The sequence below is a fragment of the Eriocheir sinensis genome, chromosome 16, assembly GCF_024679095.1.
Source record: "Eriocheir sinensis breed Jianghai 21 chromosome 16, ASM2467909v1, whole genome shotgun sequence".
Taxonomy (NCBI): domain Eukaryota; kingdom Metazoa; phylum Arthropoda; class Malacostraca; order Decapoda; family Varunidae; genus Eriocheir; species Eriocheir sinensis.
In genome coordinates, this window is record NC_066524.1 from 9677263 (window position 1) to 9695749 (window position 18487).

The window sequence follows — 18487 nt, forward strand, 5'->3', positions numbered from 1 at the left end:
GGACACACTCACTGCTCAGGAGGGGGTGGTTGCCGGTCAAGGAGTGGGGTGATCCGATGATGGAGCTCAGCCACCTGCTGAGTCAGGGAAGCAAACTGCGCCAGCAGCACCTGAGTGTGGCCTCCCACTGCAGTGGAGGATCGGCAGGTGAAGGTGAAGGACCCGTCTGGCCATGGCGAGGTTCGGCCGTTCCCTCGGCAGCTGCAGTCACCACAGCCGGTGGGGTTGCAGGGGTGTTCTGAGTAAGAGTAAGAGTAAGAGTAGGTATTAGGCTAATAGTTGTTGAGGATACACTTTGAGTGAAGTTAATACCAAAGTCGAAAGTTAATACCAAGTTTAGTATTAATAGTTGTTGAGGATACGGGCCCAGGTCTACACTTGATGGTCTGAGCATGCGCAGTTCACGAGAGACCAGTGTTTGTATACAAAAGCCCCAGCTTTTGACGATGGGACACCAAATAACACAACACCGGGTGCCTTCAGTATCATGGCATGGTCACAAACGAATATGGAATATCAAATTTGAGGCAGTGAATAATCATTTTGGTGCCAAAGTTTAATGATTTTTCTCTATGATATATTGATTTTTGAGTAGCATAAAAAAAATAACATAGTGTTTTAATTTCCATGATCTAAGTATGAAATCTCATCACCGAAGATATTTCATATCTCGAAGATTTATCATACAACACCGGGCCACGCATGCGCAGTAGGGAGACAACGTTTTTTTTCTGAGGCGGAAAAAGAGTAGCGATTATCGCTGGTTTGGTTACAAAAGTAACGAAGATACCGATATATATTTAAATAAGTAGCGGATGGTCGATAATCCGATTTTGTTATCAACGATAAAGTATCGCGATAACTTATCGCGATAACGCCCAGCTATGTTGATAATGTAGGTGGAAAATACGCAAACTATTATGTTTCCGCCACGCCCCAGCTCTTGCTCTTGCTCTTGCTCTTGCTGTACAGGTGACCCGTTGGAGAGTCAGGCCTTCGTATCGGCACGCCCTGTAAAAATAAAAACAACACAGGCAGTATCCATTACAAATCTTCCAATTCCCTATTTCTTGCACACCACATCTTTTCCAGAAAACTCTTCATGGCTTCTATAATTCTATCATTTGCTTCATCACTCAGTCCCAGCAGCAGCAGCATCCATTCCCTCTCTGTCCTTGCAATCCTCCCATTCACATCAGCCCATCTCACTCAGTGCCACCTCATCATCTCCGTCCTTTCTCTCGGTACCTCCACACCAGTATCACATGCACGACAGTTTCATCCACACCCCTGTCACACATCTGACACACTTTGCTGCGGGACTCAGACCACCTGTAGTTTCTTGCATTCACATTCATACACTGCGCTCGAGCTTGGAAGAGAAGATCACCACCCAGGCTTCCATCATACCAGCTGACACACTGCGGGGCTTCCTTTTCCCTGTACCACTCCAAAGTAGTCTTTCGCTCCATCACATGCTTCCACCTCCTCAGACCGTCACCTTTCACTGCACTGTCTATCTCTTTCTTCCACTTTCTCACATTCCATTCTAGGCCCTCACTATTTCTGTCAGTCACCTTCCATTCAAAGAAACGCCTCCCTTCCTCTCTGCTCACCCACCTGACTCGCATACCACTGTCACCAACCATTCTCATGCAGTTTTTAATCCATTTGCTCTCATGCACACTCCACAAGTAAACCTTCCGTGCCAATCTCGCGTCATCCATTCGTTCCAGTCTGACTTTGTATCTAAGGGTAGCAGGCTTCCTAAATGCTGTACTGTGTTTACAGCAACCGCTGGGCCAAAATGAATGTCGACTTTTTAAGTCTCTGCTGGGTTATAATATAATGCATCTTCTAGTTCAACAATGAAAAATATTATTGCATAAAAAGAATGCACTTTTTTTATCATATAAAAAAGTCAATGTCAATAATTGATTGCAGGTAAACAACAAGGGAGAAGGGAGGAACATGCCATCCCAACCCCCAGGCAGGACATTATACAACTATTAATACATGTGTAGGCAGCACCATGAAATTAAAAAGATACAATGGTAGGAAGGAAAGCACAACAAGGGAGGGGGCAGTACCTCCCCCTGGACAATAAGACAATAAAATGTGGTTTTTAACCATACAAAATACTTAATAACAGGGTTGGAGTAATTGTAATTGTAATTTAATTGAAATGTAATTAATTACATTAAAGTATGTAATTGTAATTGTAATTGGATGTATATAAAACTTAATGAAGTAATTGTAATTATAATTAATTACATTATAAAGTAATTGTAATTTAATTGTAATTGCGAAAAAAGTAAGTCCTACTAAAATTCTGATAATCCTTGTTTTTACTGCTATGGTGGCAAATATGTAAATACTGTATATGATGAAGTTTGGCAACCCTTACTGGACAACCTACGTATTGTACGAGAATCAGACGCGTCCACTTTTCCCTGTTTGGTGGACTGGGACATATTTCATTGCTTCCTAGACCGTCAAACGGCAAAGTCCTCCTCTTGACTTTCTATTGTAAAGGTAAGAAAGACATTGTATAGTAATCTGTTCCCTGATGAATGATGATGATGACTGTAGTAGCTGAGATGGTGATGATAGTTCATTGGATGATGTCATGACGAAATTATGTAATAGTGATTAGTGGTGATGGTGACCAGTGTCATAGTAATAGGCTAATTTGTTGGAAAGTTAATCGCTGTAGGTGTAGCTAGGCTTGTGCTGATAGGAAAGTAGTAGCCTAGTAGCTGGCTCTGTGTGTGTCATTATGTCTCTCCCTCTCTTCTCCTTTCTTCCTTCTTTCGACCCACACCCTCTCTTCATCCTTTGCCCTCACCCTATTCCCTCTCTCCATTTCCCTTCCCGCCTATCCTGTTTATCTGTCTGTATGTATAGCACCACTCCCCCAGTCCCCACCACCTACTGTACCACCCCTTCTCCCTCCCCCTCTGCCTACCCGTTTAGCCTACATCCACCCCTCTCTCTCTCTCTCTCTCTCTCTCTCTCTCTTCAATAAATGACAACAGCACGATGCTAGTGTTTTTCTTTTCAACCAAAGCTTACTGTTGGAAGCTGAGTAATTATAATTGTAATTATAATTGACTGTCTCTTATAGTAATTGTAATTGTAATTGTAATTGAACTTCACATGAGTAATTGTAAATATAATTGCAATTTAAAGTTTTAATAATGTAATTGTAATTGTAATTGTAATTAAGATTTTGAATTGTAATTACTCCAACCCTGCTTAATAAATAATATTTAAAGCAAGATAATATATAATTTTACAAATTGCGACAAGAAGAAATCATCTGATACGTCTGTAAACTATCTGTTGGCCTTATTTCAATATTACTCAAACATTTCGGCAAAAAAAAAAACCCATTACGTAACGGATATTTTGATTTTACGGCAAGGCAGTCCACGAAAAATATATCAATCAATCAATCATTGCCATGCAGACTCGGTTACAGTCTGCACCAATTGCCTGTTTCCCTTGCCTACAAAAACAATTAAGCACTCGTACACCCATTTCAGTTGTAATATACCATTGTGGGAAGCCCACATGGGTCCCATATTGCACCCATATTCATCCGCCAGACAACATATAAATCTTAAAGGAATTGCCTCCAAGATGATTTTACAATAGTTTTGACAATATATTTCATTGTTGGAGTATTAATGAAAGAAATAATATATGTGTGGGAAACCCACATAGGTCCCACGTTGTACCCATAAATCATTTGTCTGCCAAGTCACGCGTACATTTTTTAATAATTGTCTCTTGGTTAATTTTCTCGGTCGTTTAGACAATTTCCTGTGCTGTTATAGCATTGTGGAAAAATATTTACTTTTGTGGGAAACCCACCTGAGTCCCATATAAAAACCATGCATTTCCCCATCCCCTACCCATGCCCACCAATCCCACCAATACCCATGTGGGCCCCATGTGTGTGTGCTGGCTGGGCATGTGAATGAGAGCAGTGTTTGCTGTATCTATCATAGTGTAAAAGAAATTCTTGCAGCAGTAACTGCCAGCGTTCCAAGAGTGGAGATAAAGGCCGTCCTTTTATAGCATCTTCCATTTGACACAAAACCCGGAACCAGGGGTGGGTTTCATCATAGTGCTCTCCCAAGCGTGGTGACGTCACGCACAGTTGGGAGAATTTCTTGGGCAACGCTGGTTACTCCTAAGACCGCCCCCAATCCTTGGAAGTGCTTGTGGCGCACAAGCACTTCCAAGGATTGGGGGCGGTCTTGGGAGTAACCAGCGTTGCCAATCTTCTGCGTCGCTTTGACGTCTAATATGTCTTCAGTTAACCTAAATTACACTTCTTATATATAATTATGGAATTATAAATATAAACAATTGATATTTAGTTGAAATACAGCGATAGTATCTTCATTGAAAGGAATATGTGCACGTATTTTTTTTCCGTCTGCATCTTCAAGGGCACCACGGTGTAAACAAACATTAGTGAGTCGTGAGTAGACCCTGGCCACCTCGCCACCATGGCCCGCAGCTTGTACTGTGCATCAAATAACACTTGCACATTGATGCTGTGGTAGTTCTTGCGGTTGACGTACACTTCTTCGTGCTCATGTGGGGCCACTATTCTTACGTGGGTGCCATCAACAGCACCCACCACACCGGGAAAACCAGCAATTTCGGCAAACTCCGCCTTCATTCTCTGCTGCTCCCCCCGGTTTAAAAGGAAGCCCATGAACCGCCTCATATTCTCTTGTGTCACGAGAGCATCCACGGTCTGGGTGATGATTCTGCTGACTGTGGCCCGGGAAACTCCAAAGTCATCTGCGCTGCACTGCTGCATTTTCTCGGTGGCGAGGTTTCGCAGAATCAACGCCACTTTCAGCTCCGCTGTGACCGCACGGCTCCTCTCAGTCCTGTTGCCAATCACGTGTCGCACCAAGTCAGTAACGAACAACAGGCCAGCACGATCCACCCTGTACCTTTTCTTGAACTCGGTGTCATCGTACTCGTTAACCCTCTCGCGCACGATGACGCGTTTCGCGTCATCAAAGTAAAAGGTCCTGGCGCACGATGACGCGAAACGCGTCATAAAAGCGAAAAAAATTATTAAAAATTAAATTTTCGGTGAAAGTGCGTAAAATTTGGAGTGTCATTTGTTGGGATAAGTTTCTTAGAGGTAACATATGGCAACCTTTCTAAGGAACGTAAATGAGGAACGTGGAGCGATTTTTAGTTGTTAGCCTACTCTGACGGGAGAGGAAAAAATACATTTTCTTGGTGTAACTCAGGAACTAATAGGCGTACAAAGATTTTGAGGATACCATAAGAATCCTCACTAAATTCCGCTTCGAAACATATATTCGGCTAAAAAAGTTGGCCCACAAAATTTCGAGATAGCAAGTGTGGAAGAGTTGGTACTTAGGATTTATTGTCTACAATACTCTATACGGAGACTTGAAACGAGTGTCTATTGTTTATATATATTTTTCCTCTATTTTTATTTGCGCATGTTCTAGTATCTTACTGTGCGCGAGAAGGTTAAAGATGTCCCTTCTCGGGCGAAAATTCCTTGGTCGGTGCTGGCGGGGTTGTTCACGGGCTGCCATGTTTACAGTCTGACGCTTGGAACCTTCCTTGGGAGCGCTTGGGAGACCCCGCACAGCCTCCCAAGGCGGCGAGCGAGATAGGCAGAGTTCCAAGGCTTGGGAGCTTTCGTGAAACATGCCCAAGGTTTCTCGCACGCTTGGGACTCCTTGAGCACACTTCCAAGGACTTGGGAACTTTGATGAAACCCACCCCAGGTTCGGGGATAAACCCAGACCCTTCTTCTTCTTCTTCTTCTTTTGACCTGTAACGCTTTGTATCGCTTCTTAGGTCCTCCTCCTCTCGTTCCTCCCTTCTTATTCACACAACTTTCTTTTCAGCGTTATGTAATTTTCTAACCTGAAAAAAAGCCACTTATATTCACTTATTCGGACATTTGTGCCCTTTTTTCCCAGCACTGCGCGAGGAACACTTTTGCCAACTTTACCAATCTTCTTTCTGTTTCCTTTTTGTCTCCATACAGCCCCAACACCGTGCAGATCGCCCCGTTTTCCTCCTCTAGTCTCGTAGCCCACTCCTCTCCGCCTATTACCATCACTACTCCTGCCATCAACTCCCCTCTCTGCCTCTCATAGTTGCTGCATTCCACTATTAGGTGTTCTACTGTTTCCATCTGCCCTGTCCTACAGCTACAGTCCTGGTTTCCCCCGTCCCTGTTCCTGCCGTTTACCTCCAGGGTTCCTGTTCTTGCTTTAAACAATAGTTTGCTCCCCCAGTCTCCTACATGCCAGTGTACTCCCTCTGGTTTCTGTTTCCTGCTGTACCATTTTAGCGTTGACTTGCCACTCATTCCTTCCTGCCATTTGACTTGTCCGTTCCTTTCTACTGCCTTCTTCACATCCCTGATCTCCATTTCATTCCACTCTTCCCTCAGGTGTTCTCTCCTTTTCCACCTCTCTAACTCTTTCCCCCAGGTGGACTTGTTTCCACTTTCTTGCAGTATTTTCTTTGCCCATCTCTCCTCACTACTCTTTTCAATTTTCTTAAGCCTAACTTGCCCTTTACAATTCTTTCCTTGAACGTACTCCATCCCATATCTCCTCTGACGGCCTCTACCGCTGTGCTCCTAGGGGCTCCTAATCCCCACCGGCCTACTGTGTTCTGAACCTTTTCTAGCTGTGCGATGTCCCCTTCTCTGTAGTGCGTTATCTCTGATCCATAGAGGCAATATGGTACACCTACTCCTTTCCACAGACTTCGCCCTACATCATATTTGTTTACTACTCTATTGCCTCCATTTATTATCATCCCTGACATCCTCCTTGCCTTCCCTTCATTCACTTTCCTCTGTTTCTCCCCTCCTATGCCTTCCTTGCTAACCTCCATTCCTAAGTACACATATTTATCGACTACCTCCAGCACGTTGTTTCCTAGTACCCATTGGTTACTGCCTCCACTACCAAACTCCATAACCTTTCATTTTCTTTCACTAAATTTCAGGTCCCACTCCCTCCCATATGCCTGAGCTATGTGCAGGATCTCCTCCATCTCCTCTTTCCTCTCCGTCATCAACACTACATCATCAGCGTAAGCCAGGCACCCTAACCTCTCTCCTCCTATCTCTACTCCTTTCCCGGCTTTCCTAATTCTCACTATCAGCTCCTCGAGGTACATGTTGAAAAGCGTCGGGGACATCACACAGCCTTGTCTGACTCCTACATTATTTTCTAACCACCCAGTAGTGACGTCTCCTAACGTGAACTGCACCTCATTTCCCTCATATAGGCTCTGTATTATATTTACTATCTTGTCATCTACACCTACATGTCCTAGCAGTCTAATGAGCTTTTCTCTGTTCACTGTGTCGTACGCCTTTTCAAGACCTATGAATACTAGGTATAACTCCTTCTTCTTCAACTTGTTCCTTTCAATAATCTCTTTTAAGGTAAATATATTTTCAAGCCCTCCTCTGCCTTTCCTAAATCCACTCTGTTCCTCTCCAAGCACCTTTTGCGTCTCTATCCAGTTCTTAAGCTTTTCGTTTATTACTATTCCAAACACCTTTGCCATGGTGTTCATGATAGCTATTGGCCTATAATTTCCTATCTCTGCTTTATCCTTTCCCCCTCCTTTGTGTATCAGAGTTACCCTGCTCTTTTTCCAGTCCTGTGGTACCTCCCCTTCCTCCAGAACCTCCTTGCAGATATTAAAAATAACCTTCTTGACTGCATCTCCTCCATACTTAAGGAATTCTCCGATAATGTCATCTGTTCCTGCCACCTTCCCATTCTTCAACATTTTCAGTGCTCGCTCTACCTCCCCTATTTCTATTCCTACCTCCTCCATTTCCTTTCTGTCACTGTAGATTACCATGTTCTCTATTCCTCTATCCCCTGTATCTATCTTGATCACCTTACTCCAGTACTCCTCTATTACTGACCTTATTTCTTCCTCTGTTCCAGTCTCCCTGCCCTCTGTTTTCAGTATCACCCTCTGATCTAACTCTTTCCCTCCTAGGTTCCTCTTCAGTCTTTTCCACCCTTCTTTTTCTCTCTCTCCTCGGGGTAGATTGTTTAGTTTCTCTGCCTGCAGTCTCTCCCAATCAGCAATCTTCTTATTAATTAAGATCTGTGTCGCCTTCTGCACCTTCCTATAACTGCTATATGCCGTCTCCCATTCCTGTCTGTGCTGCTCCCCTTCTTTCTCTGTCAATTTCTGCAACTTTCTTTGCCTTCTGTTTTCTCTTTTTCTATCTCCTATTGCTTTTTCTACTTCTTCATCCCACCAGCCTTTCAGTCTCCTTTTTCCTACCTTGTACTTCTTTATACCTATTGATATCTTTGCCTCCTCTGCTATTACCTCTTTTACCTGTTTTTCCCACTGATCACTTGTCCTGTTGCCCTTCTCTATTTCCCTACATAGCTTTCCATCTAGGTTGTCCTTATATTTCTCCCAGTCGGGATTCAGCGTGTCCCATTTTGTCTTCCACTCTGTCTTCATCTCCTGTTCCTGTTCCTTCCTCCCTCCCTTTCCACATGTCACACCTATCATTATGTGGTCTGATATATCTACCTCCTCTTCCTTCCATATCCTACATTTGCTTTTCTCCACTGCCTCACTTGCCATGATATAATCTATAGCTGATGCTGCCCCTCTGTCCCTCCAAGTTATTGGGTCCTCAAGCTCCCAGTTCTTAATTTTCAAATTAGCTGACTCCGCAAATTCTAGCAACATGTGTCCATTTCTGTTGACTGGTGCATTATTTAGGCCTATGTGTCCATTGAGGTCTCCCATTACAATCCACTTTTCTTTTCCTACCCTGCCGCTAATTTCCATTAATGCACCGTACAGCTTCCTATTTTCCTCCCGGTTTTCTGCCCCTTCTACTCCCATATATACCACTGTCACCCACCATTCTTCCTTCAGGTCTGTCACCTTAACTGTGATCAGATCTCCCTTGTTGTATCCTAACTTTTTCTCAGTTTCTTCCAATAAGTCTACCTCCGTTACCTCTCTTCCCGCCCTCTCCTTCACTATCACACCCACTCCTCCTCCCTTTTTCTCTCCTACTCTCCTTCCTCTCCCTATACACAGCCAGTCACCTTCCTGCCACTGTACCCTGTCATGCCACCCCGTTTCTCCTACTCCGATCACTTCAATGTTTTCACTCTCCTTCAACAAAATTCTCCACTTCCCTTCATTCCAGCCTCTCGTGTTCAGGAAGGCGAAACACATCTGCCTTCTCATGGCCTCATGCTATTTTCTTTCCTGTTCAACTCCTCTGTACTGCGCCCACTCCACTATGTTCCAGCCTGCCCACACATTTCCAATGGTGGACAGATGCACTCCATCTCCTGCCCACACTCTTTTCCAGGCCATATTTTCACTGAGCTGAAGACCGTCACACTGCCACTCTTCAGTCTTTTTCATGCACTGTGTGTTCACCCACTTCCTTTTCCACTCATACGCTGTGCCCTCCTTGTTTCGCCTCCTCGGCACACTCATCACTAGCACTTTTCCTGGAACCCGTGATTTTACTCGCTGGACTATTTCCTTCAGCGTTTGCACCGTTCTTTCCCCACCCACAGTTTCTAGACCATTTCCTCCTCCTTCTACCACGACTAGGTCATCTGGTAGAATTTCCGGTAGGTGCTCCTCCACTATGCCCTTGATTTTTTCTATTCTGGCACCACTTTCGGTCCTGTCCATTATCCTGTAGAAGCCATCTGTTAGGAAGTGGATCTCCTTTCCCACCCCCTTCAAGATGCTGTCCCCGAACAGCCACAGCCGTTGCTGCAGCTTTCCTGGCCTTCTTCTCATTCGCCGCCCATCCTGCACCTTCTGCCAGGTTTGGCTCCCCACCCCGACCCATGAGGTGAAGTGCTGGCCAGACTCGTTCTTTTGGTTGTCCTCTGCTGCTCCTTTTCTCCTCACCCCTGCCGTCTGGGTTGCTGCTGTTGTTTCTCTCCCTTCTTTAACCCCTGACGTCTTTCCTGTTGCTCCCTTCTCCCCTCCTGTCTGGACCCCTGTTGTCTCTCCTGCGGCTTCCCTGTTCCTCGCTGGTGGGCCTGTTGATGAAACTTCCTCCTCCACACTTACCTCTGGTGTAGTTACTACCTCTTGTTTCTCTGCTGCTGCTCCTTTGCCCTCCTCTGGACTTTCGCGCCGTAAATGGAACGCATTTAGGCGGTTATGTAAACAAATATTCTTCCTCTTCTTCTTTTGACCTGTCCTCCTCCTCTTGGGCGTCTCTCCTGTTTATTCACACACTTTTCCTTTCAATTGTGCTGTGTAGCTTAATTTTTCTTCACTGCAATATACTATCACACTCTACTTTTCAGTTTGTTGCTGGAATAACTTACTGACATTGCTTATCCGTGCACTTATTCAACCATTTGTGCCCTTTTTTCCCAGCACTGCATCTCCATACACCCCCAACACGTACCGTGCGATGGCCCCGGTGTCCTCCTCCAGCCTCTTAGCCCACTCCTCTCTGGTGCTACTAATAACTCCCCTCTCTGCCTCTCATAGTTGCTGCATTCTACTATTAGGTGTTCCACCGATTCTTTCTCCCCTGTCCTACAGCTACAGTTCTGGTTTCCCCCTTCCCTATTCCTGCCATTTAGCTGCGGGGTTCTCGTTCTTGCTTTAAACATCAGCTTGCTCCCCCAGTCTCCTACATGCCAGTCTACTCCCTCTAGCTTCTGTGTCTTGCTGTACCATCTTAATGTCGACTCTTTTACTCTAAAATTCATAGGCCCAGCCTAAGCAGATGGCACACCACCTGTTCATCTTCCCTTTTTTACAACAAAGAAGGCAGCTCAAGGGCACCAAAAAAGAAAACAATAATAAAAAAAAGCCCACTACTCGCTGCTCCCAAAAAATAATTAAAAGAGGTGGCCGAAAGAGGGAGGAGAGGTGTCCTGATACCCTATCAGGCTGATGGATAAATGGGTTTTCTGGGAAAGCAAACTCTTTTAACTTAGACATTAGATACTTGCCTGTGTCCCAGGGTAATAGGTTCTCACTTGACGCAGGCTTAAGGGCCAGAGACAAATAAGCGCTGATGAACAACACACTTGTGAGACCAACACTAGCATGCTGTTCCACGGTGTGGGATCCTTACACACACACACACACATTTATAAGTTAGCACTAATCAACACCAAGGTGGCTCGGTTCATTATAAACAATGAACTTGAACACCAGGCATCATAACACAGATCAAACAACAGATTAATATGTAACCTCTTCACATGTGCAGACAAGCACACACTTAAAATTCTGTACAAGATCACATACACTTACATTGACATTGACCCACACACATACAGGACGCAAACAGTCAGCATACTCATAACACACTCAGCCAAAAATACCAAACATATCACACAAACACTGACACATGTACGGACTCACTTTCCACGCACCACACGTGACTGAAACAGCCTCCCCCTACAGACTTTAGACTGCAGTACAATAGACTCATTCAGAAAACAAATACACACTCACTTGTCACAACACACCAAGACTAACTAGTAGTACACCTATTCACTTCCCTTCCCTACACACTCGGCACCCCAGTTCCCCCAGCAGCCAACACAAATATCCGTGTTATGCACCTGTACTGGTGCCCTGTGCATTACTTGTCAAGATCAAGACAACACACAGCTTATCAAATGCCTCCAACCTTACCTAATGATAACACTGCTGAACTATAACTCTCTCATTCACTCAGCACGAACAGGGTCATGAAAATCAAGATCAATTCTATCCTCCGGCATAAGAAAATAAAGCAAAACAATTATACAAATGCATTTATTTAACTAATAAAAACATTGAGCACAATTAACAACAGGTACAAATTTTTTTTTTCTTATTACACAGATTAATCAAGAAAGAAACTGAATTTCAAGACATTGCTGGGTTCCCAGGTGTGATTGGGGACATTGATGGAACACGTTGACACGAAATTAAAAAATACACGAAACTATTAATAATGATTATCATAACTGGGTACATGTTAACTTTACAGTTTTGACTCACTCTAAGATCAGAAGAAACTAATAATGACACTTACAGAGTTTGTGACTTGAGCAAGTTGATAAATCCTGCCAGGAGGTACTCAGGATGAAAGGGGGCCCTCCATGGAGACTTGTCCGAAGGGACCCTCGGACTTGGTGTTGTAGGGTGGGTGAGGCGACACACACCCCAGCATATGCCACCTTTGATAGATGACTGTATATTAATAATCCAAATTGGATACTTTCTACAACAATTGGAATACTATTCATGCCTTCAAATTATACCTCGGCAACAAAAATATTATGGAATATAATTTTAAACAAAACTCGTCATTTAGGAAACAACCTATTTGGACCTATAGCCACATTATTAGTTATCTTGTACTTATCTTGAACCTGCGACCAGCGTGACGGAAGAGCCACTCCTTACCAAGTTGGCCAAAGAGGTACCCCATTCGCCAAGTGGGTTATTGGAGGCTCCCTTATCAGGCCTAGTGGTAAATCTTAAGAATTACCACTCCACCCCCTCCACCACCCCAGCCCCCCCTACCCCCCAAGACAAACCTGGGGACCTGTGGGGAACCAGGGTATTGGGGGGGGAGCCCATATCACTGAAAAATGGCCTTCCAAAATTTCCCTAGAAAAATCCCTAAATCAGGAAAAATTCCCAAGTCTCGAAAGTAAGGAAAGTCCCTAACGCATACTCTTGTAGTCTATTCCAATATGACCTAGCATTCAATCTGTTGACGAGTGTCAGGCGTGTCATCAGATGGTGGGCATACTGCCCCCCCACCGCCGCCCTCCCAATCCGTCCCGCGGCGCGCAAGTTTTGACGGGCCACGCCACATGTCAAATATATTAAAAATACTCCAACGGAACTTTACGAGCTGCGCGCACTGACTTAGGAACTAGTTTGTAGGGTGCACTGCAAGGCAGTCAGTACTCTGTGTATAGAGGCGGTTGTGAAACAATAACAATGGACTTAGAAAATCCAAGCCACCTAACTCTATAATTACAGAGGCTTGCCCCCCTGGCCCCTCCCCAAGGTAAAACGTATACGAAAATGCATTATAATAATAATTCTTTCACGTGCTAAATTAATATGGATATTGGTTTGGAGTGGTGATTCTCAAGTTTTGCCCAATTGATTACCATTTAAATATAATATTGAATTGTTACTGCTTCACTCATTGATAATCTAACCTAACTTTTTTTTTTGTGATATCAGTGACCCAAATAACACAAAGTCACTGAAACAAACGATTCATCTTTACATTATGCATAAATGGGGGTTACCAATGATGATGAAAATTAACTGGGTAGGTAATGATAAATAATAAATCAACATGTATCGGCAATAAACACGTCAGTCACTGTAAGGTAAAGGTAAAGTTGGGGGCATATGCTATAGCAGCGCGTGGCCGCGGTGCTCATCTCTGTCGCATTGGCCCTTGAGCCTGTGGTGGGAGGGAGCCCATTACCCCTGGACACAGCGCCAATTTGACACCCGGGTGGGTGCTATTCTGTATAAAACACAGCCGTCGCGTTTCACTCCCCTCCCTCGCCCGGCCACAAAACCCTTGCCCCGCCATATATATATGGCTCTCCACACATCTATTCATCCAACTGTTTTCGTTTAAAGCCACTACAGGCCTCTTGCTGGGCCCGAAATTAAAATTTCAGCGCCCCGCCCACTGCACCACTTTTAACTTATTATTCATGGTTTTCGGCACATATCTATGGATAAGTATGTAACTGGCATACTGTACCTACAATTTCGGATCACCAGGCACCACCTGGATGCAGTGGTTGTAGCAAAAAATACTCAAATATGGGAAATAAGGCATGCAAATGGCGGCGGCGGCGATAGTCTTGGTCCTGGCCTGGGTCTTGGGTCGAAATTGATCTGGCTAGTAGCCTTTTCCATTTAGCGTAACCCGTTTCTGGGTCATGATCTGTAGAGTCCCTTGATAGATAGAGTCCCGACAGCCTAAGATTTGGACGCCATTATTGGCCCTGTCTTCGCCGCGAGACCGTGTGCTAAAAAGGCTGTTCACTTAACTCTGAGCCGTGGAGCCGAGCCTCATTTGTAACGAGGCCGCTGATTGGCTGGCTGGCTCTCTCGCTCACCCTGTGTTGAAAGGCTGCATAATGAATGCTCGCGTGGCACATGTCTATGTTTTATTCGTTATATCTTGTCTCATACACATAACAGACCATTTTTGTTGGTACCGTTGCACTCAGCAGTGAATGCAGAAGCTTCGATACTCAGGGAAAAACTATTACTAAGCAATAATAAAGAAGTTTTAGCGAGTTGAAGCGGAAATTTTCTTGCGATATCTTTATAACACTGTTTATTTATTATTATTTCCTGTGTAAATATTTAAAGGAATGCTGTTATAAACGATTGCGTTTCATAAAAGAATGTCTCCTGAACGGAATGCAATCATCAAATTATAGTTAGATGATAATATAAGCGGATTACTGAATTATTTATGAGCATGTGTCACTCGCCGGGAAGAGGGAGCAGCGAGGCAGCACGACACAAGGCTGTGTAGGGAGGTGAGGACGGGGGTAAGAGAGCGCTGATTGGCTGGCGGCCTCTCTCACTCACCGTGTTGAGAGGCAGTGTATAATGGTATATGTTTATGTTTTATTCGTTATATCTTGTCTCATGTACGTGACAGATAATTTCTGTTGGTACCTTTAGACTCGGCAATGAATGGGGAACTTTCGATACTCAGGAAAAAGATAGCAATAAGCAACTATAAAGAAATTTTGGCGAGTTGAAGTGAAAGCTTTCTTCCGATATCTTTATAACGCTGTTTATTTATCATCATTTCCTGAATAAATATTCAAAGGTATGCTGCTATAAACTATTGCATTTCATTGAGGATGTCTCCTGAACGCAATACAATTGTCAACTTATAGTTAGAAGGTAATGTAAGTGAATTACAAAATAATTTATGGGAAGGTATGACTCGCGGGAAAGGGCGAGCGGCGCCAGGCGGCAGACTCATGCTGCAGGTGAGGGAGGGAGGCTCAGGCAGTGAAGACAGCACAGCAGTGAGGGGAAAGCAGAAAATATAGGCCGGTGTCCTGCATGCATTATTTATTATTTTACTTACTTGATTTTACTTATAGATACGATGCATACTTTGGCACAACATGAAAGTAATGGTTATAATCTGACGATTATTGACACTTGATTGATAGTTTTCCTGTGGAACATATAGGTTATATAGCTACATGAAATAAAATCACGCCATGAACACTTTACCCCCCATTTCTTTTCTTAAATGCCTGGACGGTGTGGTATTGTGAGTAAAACAAAAAAATGTGTGTAATATAGCCTACCTTGAACCGTGAAATTAGAAAATGCCTCAAAGCATGTCATGTCCCGCGTTTAGGAAATGCTACTTCTGAGAGAGAGAGGAAAGAAATGGGGGTAAAGTGTTCATGCGGCGATTTTTTTTAGCATGTGATATACCTGTTGAGTCTGCCGCCTGGCCCGCCTGCTCCCGCCGCTCGCCCTTCCCCATGAGTCCATACCTTCATAAATTATTTTTTGTAATTTACATTACCTTCCTTCTAACATAAGTTGACAATTGTGTTTTGCGTACATCCCTCATCCTCAATGATAGTTTATAGTAATATACATTTGAATATTTATTCAGGAAATGATGATAAATAAAGTGGAGGGCCCGCCAATAAATCACTCTCCTTACCCCCCTCCCCTCCTCCTCCACGTTGTGTTTGTGTCGTGCCTCCTCTTCCCGGCTCTTCCCTAGCGTGCGTTCAGGAGACATTCTTTTATGATCGCAAAAAAAATTCCGCTTCAACTCAAAAAAAACTTATTTTATTATTGTAATAGTTTTTTCCCTGAGTATCATCGCTTCTGCATGCATTGCTTGCTACAGCCAAAAAAGTGGTCTGTTATGTGTAGTAGACAACAAGATATAACGAATAAAAACAACAACATGTTTCCCACATGCATTCAGTATCTTTCAACTTCAGGGTGAGTGAGCGACCTTTTTTTTTTTTAGTGTTTGAAAAGCGCGGCGAAAACACAGGGCCAATAATGGGTTGTAGTCCAACTCGTCCCATCGCCAAGTCGGCCCATTGTGACTACCAACTCGGTCCATTGCCAACTCGGCCCACTACCAGCTCGGCCCACTATACCAACTCGGCCCATGCCATACCCATCACATCCAAATTTACTTTGTTAAAGCTATTTAGAGGTTTGTGCATTGGGCTGTTTATTGTTGAAAGTGTTACATTGGGCTTCTTATTGTTGAAAGTTCAAGGCAAAAGTTAAGGGCAAAATGCATGAAACTATTAAAGCATGCCATAATTCATAAAAAATAAAAACATACGACTAAATTCATAAAACTATAAAAGCATATGTCAGAATTCATAAAACTATAAAGTCATATCGTAAAATTCGTAAAACTATAAAAAAAGGTCATAATTCATAAAAATATAAAAGCATACGTCAAAATTCATAAAATCATTAAAACGTTAATAATCCTAAAACAATAAAACAATTATAAAAAGTAAAACACATTGCTAAAAGCTTTTAAAAATAACAATGTGCATATTAAGAAACATAGATGGCAATATGATGAGAAACTGCCTTCAGTAATTGTTTGGCCGATCTTTCATCATTATTATATTCGTCCCATAGTTTTACAAGTTGGCCGTGATGTTTATTATACTTATGTTGCTGCTTTCTCAAAACCTTCCCTTCTGACAGCAGCCGCACCTGTAAATTAACTTTCTTTGCCTCATCATGTAGGAGCTTTAAAAGTAAATAAAAATTTCAGTTTCCTTTCCTTGCCTTTAAGTATATTATGTTATGCCATCCCTCAACATCATTATTTGTTCTGATGCTCCGACCGAAGACGCACCACGTGTGAGGAGGCCATATTGCAGAATTGATCCACGTGTTTTTCACATAATTTAAAAGGCTTATGAGTTCTTTCACCCCTGCAGCTTTCCTATAAAACCTGATAAAAAGCTCTTCTATATGTTCCTGTGGCATGTATGGGAGCGACAACAACTGCCTTAAAAACTTGTGAGTGCCGACATCGTTTGTGTAAGAACTTTGAAGGCCTAATTCTTGCACTTTCCTCCACACAGCCTGGCCCCAGTGGAAAGCACAACCACGGATCGTAACATTTGGTAAAATGTCGGGAATAGCACGCCATACACTGCCTTCAAAGTCAATCAAAACTTCTTCAACTTAAAGGGCATGCTCACCTATCAGCTCTCTTATCTCACAAAGAACTTTTTTGTAGTCTCTGCGCCTTTTTCCTGACATAAGCGCAAACAAAAGGGGAACTTGCTTCAATTGCCCATCATATTTTACAAATGCATGGATGCTGAACAGTTGTGTAAATGGTTTGCGTACTATTTTGAAAGTAGCATCGGCATACCACTGCTTCCCTTTAGATGGTAACTTAAGTTGATCATCTGTGGCAAATAACAAATGCCGTCTCTCTCCGACAGTAATGTCCCGTTGCAAAAAGTGTTCAGGAATGTGGGCATCGCTAATTTCGAAATCGAGGTATTGCGGTTCTCGTGGTCGATTTGCCTTCCGTTTACGTTTTCCCTGCCTTGCAAGATTTAATGGAGCCGGTAGACATGAAACAGGAATGGTAGGATTTACTTGCTCCCGAAGTACCTCGTCAACAATATCAGAAGCAGGGCGAAAGACGTCTTCCATTGCCTTTTCCTTCACGAGTGTACACACCTTACTTTTTACAGCACATCTGGTCTCGGGTGGATGGCAGTGTTCAGCATGCCCTCTAATAAAAGTGTTACCCACTTCTTTTACTGTCGCCAGGCATGAAATTTTTTTTGTTTCTTACCACACACCACCAATGAATCCTCACGTTAGTTTTTCTTTTTAGTGTGTAAGAGTAGCCGGTGCTGTCAATAGGTTTCGGATTTCCTCTTTGTGAAGATGATTCAATCTTTTCATATGTTACTGTTTCCCTTGAGGGAAACATTTCCATTGGCGTAGGATCCTCAGTTGAAGAACCACGACTGACATTTGACACTCCACCTTCAAAAGAATCCAAATTCTCGCTATGCACATCACTCATTGCCACTGCATCCTCAAAATATTCCGTGTTTGCATTCGAAACTACACAAGTTTCCCCCCGGACTTCGTTTTTCTTGAATACACATGTGACACATCCAGTCAATATAACCTTCTTTAACAGCAGCCCTGTATTGCTCCCGGGTGATCCCACTTCCACAGGTCCGGTGCTGCCAGTAGCTACATCCATCACATTGCAGTGCTTCCTGTCATATGTAAAGAACACGTTACAGTTTGAAACATACAAGATTATTATTACACATGACATGTGTGACATGTCATTGGAGTACTATTTAGTTTAAAGGTAAAT

General features: G+C 43.4%; 1 protein-coding gene across 1 annotated transcript in view; it reads left to right on the forward strand.

Annotated features, from left to right (window-relative positions):
- Positions 1 to 2391: 2391 nt before the first annotated feature.
- Positions 2392 to 18487, forward strand: part of LOC126999252 (uncharacterized) — a 40972-nt gene continuing 24876 nt past the window's right edge. The window contains exon 1 of the mRNA XM_050861644.1: positions 2392 to 2535. The gene's annotated coding sequence lies outside the window, so the exon portion shown is untranslated. The remainder of the gene's footprint in view (positions 2536 to 18487) is intronic.